This window comes from Limanda limanda, chromosome 9 (assembly GCF_963576545.1).
Source record: "Limanda limanda chromosome 9, fLimLim1.1, whole genome shotgun sequence".
NCBI classification, from domain to species: Eukaryota; Metazoa; Chordata; class Actinopteri; order Pleuronectiformes; family Pleuronectidae; genus Limanda; species Limanda limanda.
This window is the reverse complement of record NC_083644.1, coordinates 11,516,685-11,532,118: the sequence shown is the minus strand read 5'-3', so window position 1 is coordinate 11,532,118 and position 15,434 is coordinate 11,516,685. Positions and strand designations below refer to the sequence as shown.

Genomic DNA, 15,434 nt, shown 5'->3' with positions numbered 1-15,434 from the left:
GCAAGAGCAAGTTTTTCTTCTCTTTTTGAAAGATGCAGATCTGATTAAGAAACAATGGTCTTCAGTTACTGCTATGACTCATCCGGCTACATAGATTGACAGCTTCTCGGTAATGATGAGCCAATCATCTTCTTACATGCATCATCATGGTTTTATGTGTTTGTGTGTGTGTGTGTGTCTGTCTGTGTGTGTGTGAGTGTGAGAGGACTGACCCGCTCTGACTTTACTGACGCATTAAATTACCTGACTGAGCCAAGCTCCATATCTTATCTGAATCATTTCTATGTGCAAATTTAATGTTAGGACTCAGAGGCATAATATATTAGTATATTTAAAATATTTGATACACTTAATTCTTGACTATGTCAGGGCTGTTTTAAAAGTGTAAGCTTACATTTATGAGTAAATGAAACTAAAAGACCACGTAGTAAAGGGATTTTCCAGTAGCACCAGTAATGTTCTTCATCTTCGCTGGTCGAGCGCCCGCTTTTGATTCACTGTCTGATTTTTCAAGTTCACAAAACAGTGCAGTTGCTTTTCTGGACACTTTTTTATGGATAGAAGCAATTTTCAGAGACCGAGTATGTTAAAGTGGGTTTTATGAACACACAGCATTCAGAGTCTGAATCAGATAGTTTAGAAACAAATGTTAATGTCTTGCTTAGATTAATTCTCATACGGTGTAAAGCAACCTTAGTTTAGTGGACAGCATAAATGTATGTACATATTATAATCAAAACCTGATTTACTGGGATTAAAACATTTATTATATGATCTTATAATGAATGTATTTTTAAATTGGGCAAGCTGGATAAGCATCTATAGGTTATGGCTTTACCAGCTGTAGGTTAATTTGTTTTGCAGTATATACATATATATATTTTTTTATTATTATTTGTATTATTTCATTAACATTAAATGATAGAGAATATGAATCTTGTCCTTACATAGTAACCCAGTCACAAACTGAGGTCTGTGCGAATTCAGATTAACAGTGATTCATAATTTTTTTAATTTTATTTTAATTGTGCTGACTGCTGAGGCAGCTCTTTGGGTTATAAACGCATATATCACAACTGTTCAGTTGTTCATGATGTGGTCATTAATTAAATAAATTAAAAAAACATTTATATTAAGAGTTTATTTTCTCTATAAGACAATTCTTAAAAATGTGAAACACACTTGTACTAATTATTTTAACAATCCCAAGTGTATTTTTTTCATTTATATTTAAGTACTTCAATTGTAGAAAATAAATATATTTGCAAACAGCATGACATAAATAATTAAAAAGTATTCTTTTTTTAAAGTAAAAATTGTTATATAGCTGATAGTGACTAACACTAAATATTTTCTGCTTTAAATATGTATCAGATCAACGCTGTGCTGCGTTTATTCGTAGGATTAATGTCTGAATACTCAGAATAATAAATCCAACCTCATCATTTCAACATCTTCTCCACCCAACGTAGGAGAATCATATGAAAAACAACCGACTGCATCACTGAACTATAGTGACCACTTATTTGTCAATGAGGCCAAAGAGAACATGGAATTAAAACAGGAAAACACTGGAAAGTTGTTTTATGAATCTTTAATAGTTTGACGGAAAAAAACACATGGAAAGTAAATATTTTAATACACGTAATATAAGCTTTGTTCAATAATGACATGTTCAGTGTTAATAAATGACTTTTTAATACATGTACATCAACACTTCAGTGGCTTACCTTGTGTTCCGAGTCAGATTGGCAATGACTCGAAGGTCGTTCATCATATTAGAGAGAGTCTTGCTGGTTTTTTATGTCATACTTTCAACAACTGAATCATTTATCAAACTGTAGATATACACCATATTTTTTCTTTAAAGGTCATTTCCCCCACCTATCTCTAGAATCTTTATTCCTCTTGCCCCTGCTGCTGTAGCCAGACTCGGAGCCCTACGCCCCCCCACCCCCCCCAGCCAGCGTGATCAAGATCCAATCTGAACTGCCTCTACATTCACGCCGCCAGCGTGCGTCTGCAGTTGGAGGCAGAAGAGTGGGGGGGGTGGAGGGTGACAGGCGGAGAAATATATAACGGCATCATCAGCATGTTGTGACACTATTCCTTGTGACGGTCGGATGAAATCTGGGACACAGTTGCATTCATCGTTCAGTGAGCTCTACCACACAGCTAAACCCACCGACAGCAATGAATGTTGATTGTGACCTTTGCTGTGGTTTGGAGGAGTTTTCTAGCGTTTGTTGCTGAGACGATGTTCTTCTTCTTCTTCTTCGTGCGATTGTTCAAGGAGTCGTCGTCCTTGGCTGCGACGCAGGCGTCTGCACGACTTTGACTTCATCTTTTTCCAAGACACCCGTGGACAAAGGCTGGCCACAGGGCACAATCAACGGTCGATGGTTTTCAATTTGGTAGAAACTCACCGACAGCGTTGAATGTTCACTGGTGCGAGCACAGAGCTGATGGTGACCAGAGATGATGGCAGACGGGACATGTCTTCAGTGTGGGCGAGGAGGCGTCACACTAAATCCCAAGGACTCTAAAAGGAGTCATGAGTGTTCAACGTGGAACAATAACCCCCCGTTGTCTTACTTTTGTTTTTTAATTCACAATTGTAAAATGTATACAATCAAACACACATAATCCTGCCTTATTTCAGTAGTGATGGCCATTCACACACTGGACCCGAGGATAAGAGATTGAATAATTAACATAAAGGAACTAAACACTAAATCCAATTTATTATTAAAACAACTGCTCCCTGTGCTCTCCACTAAACTACAGTCTTTGTAAAAAGAAAAGCAGAACTACCTTTGACCAACCTCTTTTTAAATCCAGACAGAGAATGAGCTCCGTCTGCAGTAACCTCCATGACACACGGCCGTCATGACACCGTCGGATTCTGGGAACTCATTTTTTATTTCACTACAAGTAGCAGTTAGAGGAGGGGGGAGTCATCCTGAAACTCGAGACTCATTGCGGGTTTTGGTAAACACAGCACCTGGGCGTGGGCTGCAGCCGGTCCTCAGCTGCTGTGTCGAAGCAGAGCGCGGCCTCCAGAGAGGTGCTGGCGTGCCCCGGGGGCTTCCTGCAAGGTGGAGGATGAGGAAGAGGCAGGGTGTGAAACTGCAGACTCACCCTGATCAATGGCGTCTGCTGTTTTCGCTATGATGTGGCACTCTGGCTTTTTTTTTCTCTCTCTCTCTCTCTCTCTCTCTCGCTGTGCTATTACCAGTTAAGGAACTGTCCGCCATCTTGCATAAAAGGTTTTATTACAGCGTGCTGATCCACTCTTCATGATGAGGAAGGCGCTGAGCAACAAAGTGTGTGAGACGCACAACAATCAAATGCCACAGGGCTGCTGCTGCCGCTGCTGCTGCTGCAATTATATAGATACGATGTGACAGTAAAGCTGTGGCAGTGAGTCAAGATGTGGCCGGATGATAAATGTGGTGTTGGGACACTTTCAGCCGGCAGGATCGGGGGGGGTGACTAAGACGATGTGGCGATATCTCCCGCTTCTTCTCACACAGAAAGCTCAGAGTTAAAAATAACACTGTGACTATAAAGCCACATCACATTAAGAAGTAAATCGCTGAAGAATTTAAAAACTTTTCCAACCACACTGACTGACGGCGAACAATGCGACGCTTCTCTTTTCTCCTTTGGATCACAAGAGCCGCTTCGAACTCTTCTCATTTCCTGTGCATCTCCCTTAATATATTCTGTAAGCTTGTCACTTGTGAGCAAGAGCAAAAAACTATATCGGAACCCAAAATACTTCAGTCCCGGACCGAAAAAGCACAGTCCTTGCTGCGAGGGACACGGCTAACTCGGCGGCTCGGCTCTCGCTCTCCGTTCTCGGTGATTTGAGTGACAGTGTTGGAATTGACAGAAGTGGAAGAGAAGGAATGTTGCTTTATAAAGGTCTTCTCTGGCCCGCAGGAGGAGGGGGTGACAGTGGGAAGAAAGATCCGGGACACGCAACGCGCCGAAAGAGAAGGGCCCTGAGCTGACAATGTGGCTTTAATCTGAATGACAAGGTCTGCACATCAGCCCTCGAACCAGCCCGGGTTTGGAGGGAGGGCGAGAGGGGAGGAGGCGGGGCGGGGGGTGAGAGAGCTGAAGGGAGACAGGAGGGGAAGGAGGAGGGAGGGAGAGGGCGGATGAGGGTGTCCTTCCTTCAAACGTGCTGGCCTTAATGGCACGGACAGCTCTGACATTTAACCACTGAATCATTTTTAGATAAGTGGACGTGGTGCGGAGAGCTGTGACTCGTAAAAAATTTCAGGAGGCGTTTTTTCAGGCTGAAGGAAAAAAAAAAAGAAGCATTGGGTAAAAGCACCAGAACAAAACCTCCGCCGGGGAAATCACACGACACAGTTCCTAATGAGAGGAGCGACCCCCAGGAAGAGAAGGAGGGCGGATTAAAGGGGAGAAAAGCAAGATCCTGACTTTAAGGGGAATTTAATTGGAAGTGAACTGAAAGCTGATTGAACTAAGAGTGGGTTCAATGAATCAACACCCAACTGTCCTGGTGACTCCCAGTGGAGGAATCACTTCACACGTGACCCAGGGCGCTGAGCAGAGTGAAACACTAAAGCTACAAAAACAGAACAAAAAAAAGGCCAAAGCTGTTCCCGCGAGCAACGGTCACAACATTAAAAACTAGCCGAACAAGTTTTGCCTAAACAGATCCTGTCGTTAATTTGAATAATTTGTTCAGCCCTGTCAAAACAGCCTCGTAAATCCGGAGCGACATCACACAGGTGGTGATCGGATTACTCCGGAATAACAAAGGAGCCGCCTGCGCCCGATATCACAGTAGCGTGTGAATGTGTGGGTCGTCTTTAATGTGAGAGGATTTCTTTTCATCCGGGCAGGTAAAGGAGAACGTTGGACCCAAAATGTGACGCAGGAACTTTTATTCCTCCCCTTTATCTCCCCCCCCCATCAAGCTCGTCTTTCAAAAGGAAACCTTTGCATTGGAAAGACACACTGGACGAAACAAAAAGAACAAAATGGGCTTCAAAATTTAAGCTGAAAAAGAAAAAATGATAATTGATCAAATAAAACACTGAATGTAGATATAATTTCAGTAATGATTACAGTTCTTATAAGGTAATTAATGCAATTTTAATGCAAGACATAGGCCTGCAAGCATTGTGGGTCTCAATTTAAATTTCTGTGTCAAAGCCTCTTCTGAAAATTCCTGGGCTTATAATTATTAAGTTATTATGTATAAATAAGTGAACAAATACCTTTTTATGAAATAAATCAAAAATCATCATCATGTGCCTCTGAGATTTAATTTTCTAGTCGATGAGTCTCAGTAGTAGAAATATCTGATGCTGTGACCTTGAACCTTTTCAGATCATAAAAAATCTAATTTTGCAGCCACTTTGTGTTCAGGTTTTCAAATGATGTGTTTTGCGTGACAGTGGAAATCCCACTTTATGTCTTTCTCTCACCTTCAGTTGCTCCCCCACCTCTCTCTCTCTCTCTCTCAGGAGGGGGAGGAAATTCCTGGCGAGGGTGCTGGGAGTTGTTGCTCCGCGCCTGCAGGTACAAACCGGCCTCCTCTGTCTGCCTGTCTGCAGATATCATACCGCGACGTGATCTGTTTAGCTGCCTGACTTAATGCTCGTGCGCCTCCGGGCTCCGTGTGTCTGTCTGTGTGCGTCTGTGTGTGTCTGTGTGTGTGCGTGTGTGTCTGTTGACTTCTTCCATCTCCTCACAGCTGGAATGGCGTCACCCACTTAATCTGCTGCCCTGCGATTACAAACAGAACGACAGACGGACTTTTACTGCACAGATATTTACAAATTGAAACAGTATTAATCTTCCACCACACAATAGGCAGTTAACAAGAAATTACATTCACAAACGCAGTGGCAAGATGGTTTAGGGACAATGGGGTTGATAGCACTAATTGTGGCCAACACTGTGGTGCATGCGGTGAAAAATGACATAAAACATCTGAGTACTTGACGGAATGGATGAAAACTGGCAATTCCTCTGCTGAGGACATGCAATTTTAATACGTTTCGAATGTGTAGAGGATCTTTGTACATCTCAGGCGAGCAAGAGGTTAAATCCCCCCTGGATTCTTCCTCATCTGTTCCTATGTTGTGTACTTGTCATTATTTTATCCTCAGGTTGTCACGGCGCTGACTGATACAGGCTGACACGTACGACCACGCTCACCACAACACAAACAGACACACTTGAGTAGGGGTCTGGGTCCAGCTGGGGGTGGTCTCCTGCCAAACCTGCAGGCAGGCTGCCTGTATTCATAATCATCACACATGCACTGATTGGAATTGACAGGACACACACACACACACACACACACACACTAACACACACCCTCAGACACAGTTGGACAGAAAAATCCACTCGTGAGTAAATCAATATTTCAAGGGCAACCTGCTGTTTCTAAAAAATTTATGAGGAGGAACTATTTTGCCTCCTCTGATGCATTATTCCGTCTTGGCCTGGCTTGTCTGCCATTTCATCCACCGCCACAACCACATCCACGGTGTACATTCAAAAAACAAAGAGGGAGAGCGGCTGAGAAAAGAGAAATGGAGGGTGGATGTGGACGAGGAGACGTCCACGACTGATGTTGACCAGCAGCACTGATCAATGTCAGGAGAGAGGAGCAGATTGGCCAGAAAAAGGGAGAAGTGAATAACTGCCAGTGGGCTGAGAGAGGGACAAGGAGCGAGAGAGATGAAGGAAGAGAACACCCATCTCTCTCTGTGTCTCTCTCCCTCTCTCTCTCTCTCTGTGTCTCACACACACAAAGCAGAGAGAGACTCCGCAGGGCGCCATATAACAACCTTCCTTGTCATTATCGTCGCCCAGCCCGAACCGCTCCTCCTCCTCCACCTCCTGTCTTCAACGCAATCATTGCCCTATCGTTTACAGTGTGCTGCTAAATGGGAACATCGATAGACACATCCATTAGCAGCGCGACTCCGTTCGTCTCTGATTCTCAAGTGCTTTAATAGCCGGCGTGCACACACACACACAGACACACACACACACAGACACACACACAGACAAACGCACCTCAGACGACTGTTAACCAAGCTAGCCACGCGCAGGCAAACGCCAAACTGATGGAGTGTGTCATTACAGCTGGTTAGCAACACGCTCCCTGCGAGGGGGGGGGGTGCCATCAGTTAACCTGCAGCTAGAAACCAGGATGATGGGTCTGCGCTCTGATTGAAGGAGCTTTCCTGCGAGAAGCGACCCTAGAATTTCTCCACTGGATTTATTTATCTATCGCTTTGTTTTTTGCGCCTCGTGTCTTTGATGCTGTAAAGAAACACGGTGTCGTATATTTGCATGGTATTTGTACGATACAAATCTATCAGTAAATGTTTTTCACGGCGGGATTGTCTTTTCTTCCCAGTTTCTTCCCAGTTTCTTATATATGTGAATATATATTCAATGGGAAAAGCATCAGTCATCCAAATCTGAAAGGTGCATAAGGTAAATTAAATAGTTTATCTTACTGGGTGATGGTAGCCACACACACAAGTATTTATTGGCTATTTAAAAAAAAAATACCTTTAAAAACAATTAAACAATAACAAAAATATAAAGTTTTATGTCAAAGAGCAGCTCACGTGGAAAGTATAAAGGCCAAGAAATAAAAACTAAAGACCCTAACCGTGTTTATGACGGTATTAATACCTTGTTAGTCTAAATCTGACCTGTCGTTATGGTAGCTGTACACGAGCAGCTGGGAGACAGCTATGAAGTTCATGATAACCCCCCCCCAAACCCAAAACAGGGGCAGAATGAGAAGAAGGGCAGATAAAAGAGAGGGATGGGTTTCCCACCATGCCGCCCAACACGCTGAAATTTCAGCTCGCATTGTTTTTTAGAAGGAGGGAGGGAGGGAGGGAGGACGCTGGGAGGCCTGGGAGGGGCACTGGGTGGGGAAGAGAGGGGAGGGAGGTTGCTGGGGTTTGTGGGAAATGTGGTGCAGCTGCTGAAGTTGACGTATGAAGATTGGTTTTGACTGATGGAGACAGAAAAGAAAATGGGGTAGGTTTTTGTGCGCACACACACAAAAACACACACACACACACTATACATGGCATGCACCCCTGCAGAGAGTTACTCCTGATGTAAAATGACACTGTGTAAATTAAGGTTTGCTCCAAAATTGAGACTTTGATGATAGTAGATGAAGAGATCAGTTTTGTGTCATTGAATTAATCAGAGAATTAGTTTGTTTTCTCACATTCTCACACACACACACACACACTCACTCCTGACTCGGTGGTCTCAGATTCTTACCGTAGCAGTCATGGGTGTGTGTGGCAGGCTGGTGGTAGACCGCAGACAGACTCTAGGTGCCATGAATGTGTGTCTGTGTGTGTGCGTGTGTGCCTCCTTCATGTCTGGACCTGGGCAGAAACAAATAGAAGAGAGAAAAAAGCAAAAGGTAAATTCACGTGTTGTTTGGTAAACCTTGTTATTAAAAAGTCATACTCACTCACATACATGGAAAAACGCACACTCACAAAACACACACACACACACACAGACAGGGATTTAGAAAGAAAGAAGCACATGCATGTACACTCTAAAAGACAGACACACACACACAACTTTGTGACAAACAAAGTTTACGACCGAACTCATTGTATCTTTTGCAACTCCTACATTTCCAAATAACGTTAGAAGAAGTTTGTTGTGTCTTAAATGAGTCACCTACACACTAATATGTGTAACAGTGTTAACAATCATACGTCTGCACTTCCTCCCCTCTAAAGGACTCACACACACACACGCACACACTCACACACACAAACACCATTTTATACGTACAACAAGCCCACTCACGACCCAATTCGTATAAACACTCCGGGTGGTCCGGAGAAACAATGACAAGCAGCCGTAGACAGTGTGTGTACATTAACACAAGATTCATCTTTAAATAAAATTTCACAAAATAAAAGAGAAAAAGGTGGTTGGACGAGAAAGAACTTTGATGCCTCGAGAAGAAGTCGCTCACGCAAACATTTGGAATCAGCCTTTGAAGACACGTTTCTCTCAAATCAGATCTTGATAAAAATAAAAGAAGACGCTGGTGGTTGTTGAGATGCGATGGCCGCCGCGTGTCTCGTCTAATAAAGCAGGAATGCGGCTGATGTGCTTTCATGTGGCGCCTTAAACAGAAGAACTGGAGTGTAATGGCGGCACGGGGCTGTAATGTATTATATAGAGCCGGGGCGTCTGACATGCTCGCAGCAGTGTGATGAGGCCGGGAGGGAGTGATGTGAACTGAGACAGAATGAATTATCAAAAAGAATTTCTGAGCACAACATCTTCGGTTGACCAGATGGAGAGGGGAGGGGGGGAAAACAGGAGTACAACCTGGAGTCGCAGTGGGAGGGGCTGATGTAGCCTTCCTGGTATTTTACTAAAGCTATTCATTATTGAATGTGTTTCTTAAAAAAGAGAGAGATTGGATATAATATACAGTATTCAACTAGTTTTCAAACTGTGTTACTATCGCTCTCTACACGAGGATTGAACTGAAACTAATCACCATGTTCATCACGGATTGGTTTCGATGATTAGGTTCTTAATTATTCATTTTATAGTTTGGGCTATAAAATGTCAGAATATGAGGAAAAGTTAAAAAAAAATTCCCCCAAAACTCTCTTTCAAATCCCTTGTTTTGCTGCATCAAAAAAGACAGAGGACATATTCATCTGATTTTAAGCCACTTAAGCTGCGTGAATAATCTTCTTATGTGTAGAAGTCGAACTGTGCAGTGTAAGTACAGTGTTTTATTTTTACCACTGTTGTGAGGTTGTGTTTTGACCCCTGGTCTGTTTGTTTGTTAATTTGTGTGTTTGTGAGCAAGTTTACACACAAACTATTGGACCAAATGCCATGAAACTTGATTGGAGGATGCAGTATGGATCTGGGATGAACCCATTAAACGTTGGTGTGGATCTGCATCAGGAGGTGGATCCTCTTAATGTAGAAACAAAATAATCAGGCATATTTTGGGTAATGATATCTATGAATGTGTGTAATTGGATGCAGTTGGTTGAATCGAATGGGACCCGTGGGCTTTGGAGGAGGTCTTTGTTGTAGTTTCTTCTTTGGTTGCTAAGCAAACCAAATCATGTCATGAGTTAATAAAGATAAAGATCTGTAGCTGTGGCTCTACCTCTGCAGTTTATGACCTAACCCGTTTTAGTTTGTGTAAACATCACCAGTTTTGGACCAAGTGTGAAACAGAAGCCGGCTTCAGATCCTAAACTACAAATCTGTGTTGAGAGCCTGAGGTTTGAACTTGACGTTTTATCACATGTGGCAGTGTTTCATATTTTAAGTTCACCACAATCTGACTTCTTGGCCTTTTTCTTTCATATCGTAAGTAAGTAGTCTAGACCACACTAATGAAAGCCACGCTAAGAAAGCAACAACACTCCAGCTGTAATTAATGGACCTGAAAAAATTCCAACAAATCACACGTCAGTCTGAATACCTGGTTACAAATGAAAACACACATAAGAAAGAAAGAAAGAAAGAAATATAAAAGGCTGCTGAAAGGTGACTCCTTGAAAAGGTGAAATATGGTTCTTGTGAGTTCCTCTCTGCCGGTTCTCCATCCACACAGAGAGAACAATGATTGACCTTGGCCCGGATGAAAAATTGCCTCAATTGTTCACACTTCACTTTGATGTTAAATACAGTTGTGCAGGGCGGCACAGGAAAGCTGCTGAAGGAGAAATTAAACCGTTTTTTATGCCGCCTATAAGAAATGTCCCTTGATTCTTTCCAAATGCACCTTTGTTTAATTTACTGCATCTGCCAGAATACATACATGCAATTCAATATTTGTGCTGCAGAGCTAATACGTCCTTCTTTTCCACGGTGCATCCCTTCATACATTCACTATGTAAGTCTAACCACCTCTCCACTTCTACCTCATTGTCTCTTCTCTCTCTCTCTCTCTCTCTCTCTCTTGCATCCCTCGCTCTGCTCCAGTAGGCAGACTTGCCGGGACCGGGGAGGGCACCAGCGTCATTAGGGTCCCGGCACGGAGTCACCAATTTATACTCTCATTAATGGATCCATGTGAAGAGGTGGTGGGGGGGGGAAGCCCTGGGACCACCCATGTGTTTAGGCCCCTTCAAAACAAAATGCAACAATAAAGAACTGTGTTCCCTCTGCCAGCTAAATGAGCCAATTCACGCGAAAGGGGGAGAAAAAAAGAAAAGTTGCAAATGAACAGACGTTTCGATGCTGCACAGGGTGTTTATGTGTTAACGAGAAGATGTTATTAATCAGGACTGAACGCTTGAAAGACCCTTGTTATCAGATTTGTTCTCTTCCCCCACAAAGTGAAGGAAGCTGCGTGTAAACGACAGGTTTGTTTTCAATAGCAATTAGATGTATTAAAACTTGAATTTTGACTCCTAACTCATAAGACTAACCGATAAGAGGATATGGAATCCTGCAGCTCTAAATAAGTTTCCCTCGATAATAACCCGATCTTCAAATGTCTTCATTTCATGGGAGGGATTTCGTTTAAAAGCCGCATGTCTGAAGTGGAAGAGCAGTGACAAGGTGCTGAAACCTGATTTCCAGTGACCCAGGGGATATTTTTCTTCCTGCAGCGAGTGACAGAGAGGCTACAGGGTCGAGCAAATACGCAGCGCTGCAAGTTATTAATGAACATACCTCCTCGCTGTTCGAGGCAAACTCTGTACTTGCGGCCCTGCGTAACTCAGTGGGTAGAACACAACACAAACATTGCATCAGGGAAGAGTTCAGCTCTCTGGGCCACCCAGGGTTGGAATATACTTGAATGACTAAGAGATTTCGACTGTTTAGGGGAAATTCCTGGAGATCTGTGTCGGGTTCTTTGAACCCAAATAAGTGAACACAGAAAATATATATATTTAAAAGCACAGCGATTTATATATATATATATAAGATGTGAGGCTTTTTTGGGATCATATTCAATGTCTAAATAAAGTCTTGGGTAAAAATACACGGCTTAACCTGGTTCTGTGATAAAATCCAGAGAGCACAGACTCACAGTTGTTCTTTGTGAAGCCGTCCTTTACTAATGCTTCTCCATGAATCTCAGGTAGGTCTGCCAAACTGCTTTAATAATATCTTTATTATTATTATTATTATTATTTCTTTTAATCTGCCGTGTCCAGACATCGAGCCTGGAAACTAGTAAAATGTCTGTTTTCACTTCTGTGGTCTTTATGTCGGAGCACATTATAGTATATGCTGATCTTTGTGCTTTGTCAATGTGTTCCTACCATATTATGCCTGTTTATAATAAAACCAGTGCAGACATGTAGAGCGAGACCACCCAGAGCCGTCACTCGTACACTCTCCTTAAAGAAAAGTCACAAGTCTTAATTATATCCATCCTCTGGGCGTGTCCTTCTGCTCAAAACAGACATCTGAGCCGACCCCCCGCCCGCCCTGCCACCAACATGCCGCAAACCTCACCGAAGCCTTATGGAAAGAACATTTTTGGGCAAACACGCCGACCTTAGATGGAAATAAACCTATTCAGCGCAGCTCAAAGTTGTTTTTACTGAGGTTACCAAAGCTAATCTGATTTTAAGTTGTTCATTGTTGGACTATCTCCTCCTGTACCCTTGAACTCGTAAATGATCCCAGACTTTTTTTTTTAAAACAACACAAAAAGAGGTGCCTGTCGAGGTTCTTTTGATGGCGAGATCGGCAGGATGTGAAAATCAAGAGGGAGAATTGTTTACCATATCAAAAGAGGTGCGATGAAACGGTAATATCAAAACCTGCACTTAGATGAAAGGGTTGAAAAGACAAGACAGAACGTACACACACGAACACACAACTGTGCACTGTAATAAGGAGGCATGTGCTCCAGGGAGGAGGATGTTGTGACTGCATTGTTCTTTTTCATGATCTATAATTTCCAAGCCGCCAATGCTCGGGAGCAGCCTACTGGTCGACAGCAGAGACATGAAGACAGGAAGAGGAAGAGAAAGAGAGGGAGAGAAGTGAGTCTCAGGACCCCAGCGACTACCTGCCAGACAAATCCTCCTCGGGCTTTGATCCACTGCCCACTTCTCTCTCGCTAGGCGTTTTTTTTTTGAAAGCTGTTTTCAGTCAGGCAGCTGTGATGTTGAGCCCGAGTGCAACGAGATTCCGAGCACGCAAAAGTAATAAAAGAAGGAACCACAAGTCTGCTCCCAAGTTGAAGCGGAAATGCTAAAAATAAAAATGAAAATGATTTGTCGTCACTCCTGTCCACCGCTTCCTCCCTAATGTTTTCAATATGATACCCTCCAAGGATCATGGGGTTAATCTGCTTCTCTTGTATATTAGCCGAGATTGTATCGAAGCACATTTGTTCCAAGCAGCGAGGCTAATGACCCTGAGCCGACACTCGGCGTTTGGCTGGGAACTCGGGGGGTTTTTGTGTGTGTGTGTATGGGGGGGCTAATGAGAGGGAATGGGAATACGAGCTACGGTCCATCATCTACTTAGGACCTAGACAGCAGTGTCGTCCTTCCCTTAGTCTACACACGCACACACACACACAGGATAACACTACTAGGAAACACAACCATTTTTCTCCTCCTGCATCTAATTTTGCTCCTGTCTTGTTAAGTAAATGTACAAACGTGCAGCGTTTCATCATCAAGGAATCGATAATACATTTATTCTAAGGGATTGGTATGATAACTGTAAACAAGGAGTTCTGTCATCGAGATGGTCGTTTAAACCGCGTGCCTTCCTGCTCCTGCTTCTGATTAATAACCTACTACTTCTCTTCAGTGTCCAAAGATATTTAAAGTTTTAATTCCAGATGTGCAGGTGCATGCTCGTGTGAAGCTTAACATGGGGATGTGTATATCTTTTGTGTATAACTCATCATCATCGGGGGATTAGTGGGTGTGGCTGGGTGTGGGAGAGCTACTGTTGGAATATATGAGTGTATTTCTGCGATTTGTTTTATGAGATTTTGTGTGAAGGACCCCTAGAAATCAAGATGATTTTCTCAAGGATTTTACCCTAATAATGAAAACTTCAGTTACTGCTGCTAATTATTACCGCACAAAGTACTTTGCATTACGAAACAATACACAGATGCGTGAACAAAAGCGTGAAAGTCAAAGGTTGCACTTATTGCACCTCAATGGAAATTAAACACCCATTATTCCAAAAAGTATATAACATTAATATTTAAAATGCAACGTGTGTCACCATTTAAATTAATAATAGAGTAACACTTTACATGGGGATGTGTATATCTTTTGTGTATAACTCATCACCATTGGGATACTAGTGGGTGTGACTGGGTGTGGGAAAGCTACTGTTTGAATATATGAGTGTATTTTTCTTCGATTTGTTTTATGTATTGAGATTTTGTGTGAAGGACCCCCTGGAAAACAAGATGATTTTTCTTTTATGAAGTGTTTTATCCTAATAATGAAAACCTCTGTGTCTGCTTCTAATCATTACTGCACAATATACTTTGCAGCACGAAACAATACACAGATGCATGAACAAAAGCGTGAAAGTCAAAGGTTGCACTTATTGCACCTCAATGGAAATTAAACGCTCATTATTCCAACAAGGATGTAACATTAATATTAAAAATGCAACGTGTGCCACCATTTAAATTAATAATAGAGTTACACTTCATACCGTTTCAGGGGTCTGTGGTTTCTTTATTGCTGGATCGGTGCAGCAGTTTCTTAAAGAGGTAGCCATACTGTATGTGTACGAAAACACACACAGACTCGGTGTAAAGCAGAGTGAGGACTCCTCCACTGGGTGAGGCTGAGTGAATCCTGCTGCAATGAGGAAAGCAGCAGGGGGTCCACTCCGCTGCCTTGATTCCATTCAATTCGCCTCGCTCACTTCTCTCTGGCACATATAAGAATATTATGTGTGTGTGTGGAAGAAAAAGAATGGATAGAGGAATAAATAACCTACTGCAGTGCACTGTGCATGTGTGTATAAGTAAGTGCATCTGCGTGTGCTGGGGTAATACCTCCAATGGCAGACTAATGATTGGCCTTATCGGCACCCTGCAGTGAGTGTGGGCCTTTGTCTCCTCTCGGGATGCATTATGGAAAGCTTAGGGGGGCTGCGTGTGACTCCTTCTCATTCTCTCCCCCACTGATAAAACACAGCACACACACACACACACACGCAAAAAAAAAGGCAAATGTTATACGGCTCCTGCAAAGATGAGACAAAAGACAGCCCTGAACTCCTGTCATCCCAATCAGCAAAAAGTTATGCACACGGCTCACAAACTCAGAAATGTCTCTGGCAAAAGATTAAAAAATTGAAGACGGGAATTTAAATTTTGGAAAAAAAGAAGCTAGCGCCTGTAGTCACTGTTCATTTACAGTATA

General features: G+C 42.7%; 1 long non-coding RNA gene across 1 annotated transcript in view; it reads right to left on the bottom strand.

Annotated features, from left to right (window-relative positions):
* Positions 1 to 5,301: 5,301 nt before the first annotated feature.
* Positions 5,302 to 15,434, bottom strand: part of LOC133011137 (uncharacterized) — a 28,005-nt gene continuing 17,872 nt past the window's right edge. The window contains exons 3-4 of the long non-coding RNA XR_009680721.1: positions 8,323 to 8,432; positions 5,302 to 5,775 (exon numbers count right to left, since the gene is read on the bottom strand). This is a non-coding gene — a long non-coding RNA (uncharacterized LOC133011137). The remainder of the gene's footprint in view (positions 5,776 to 8,322; positions 8,433 to 15,434) is intronic.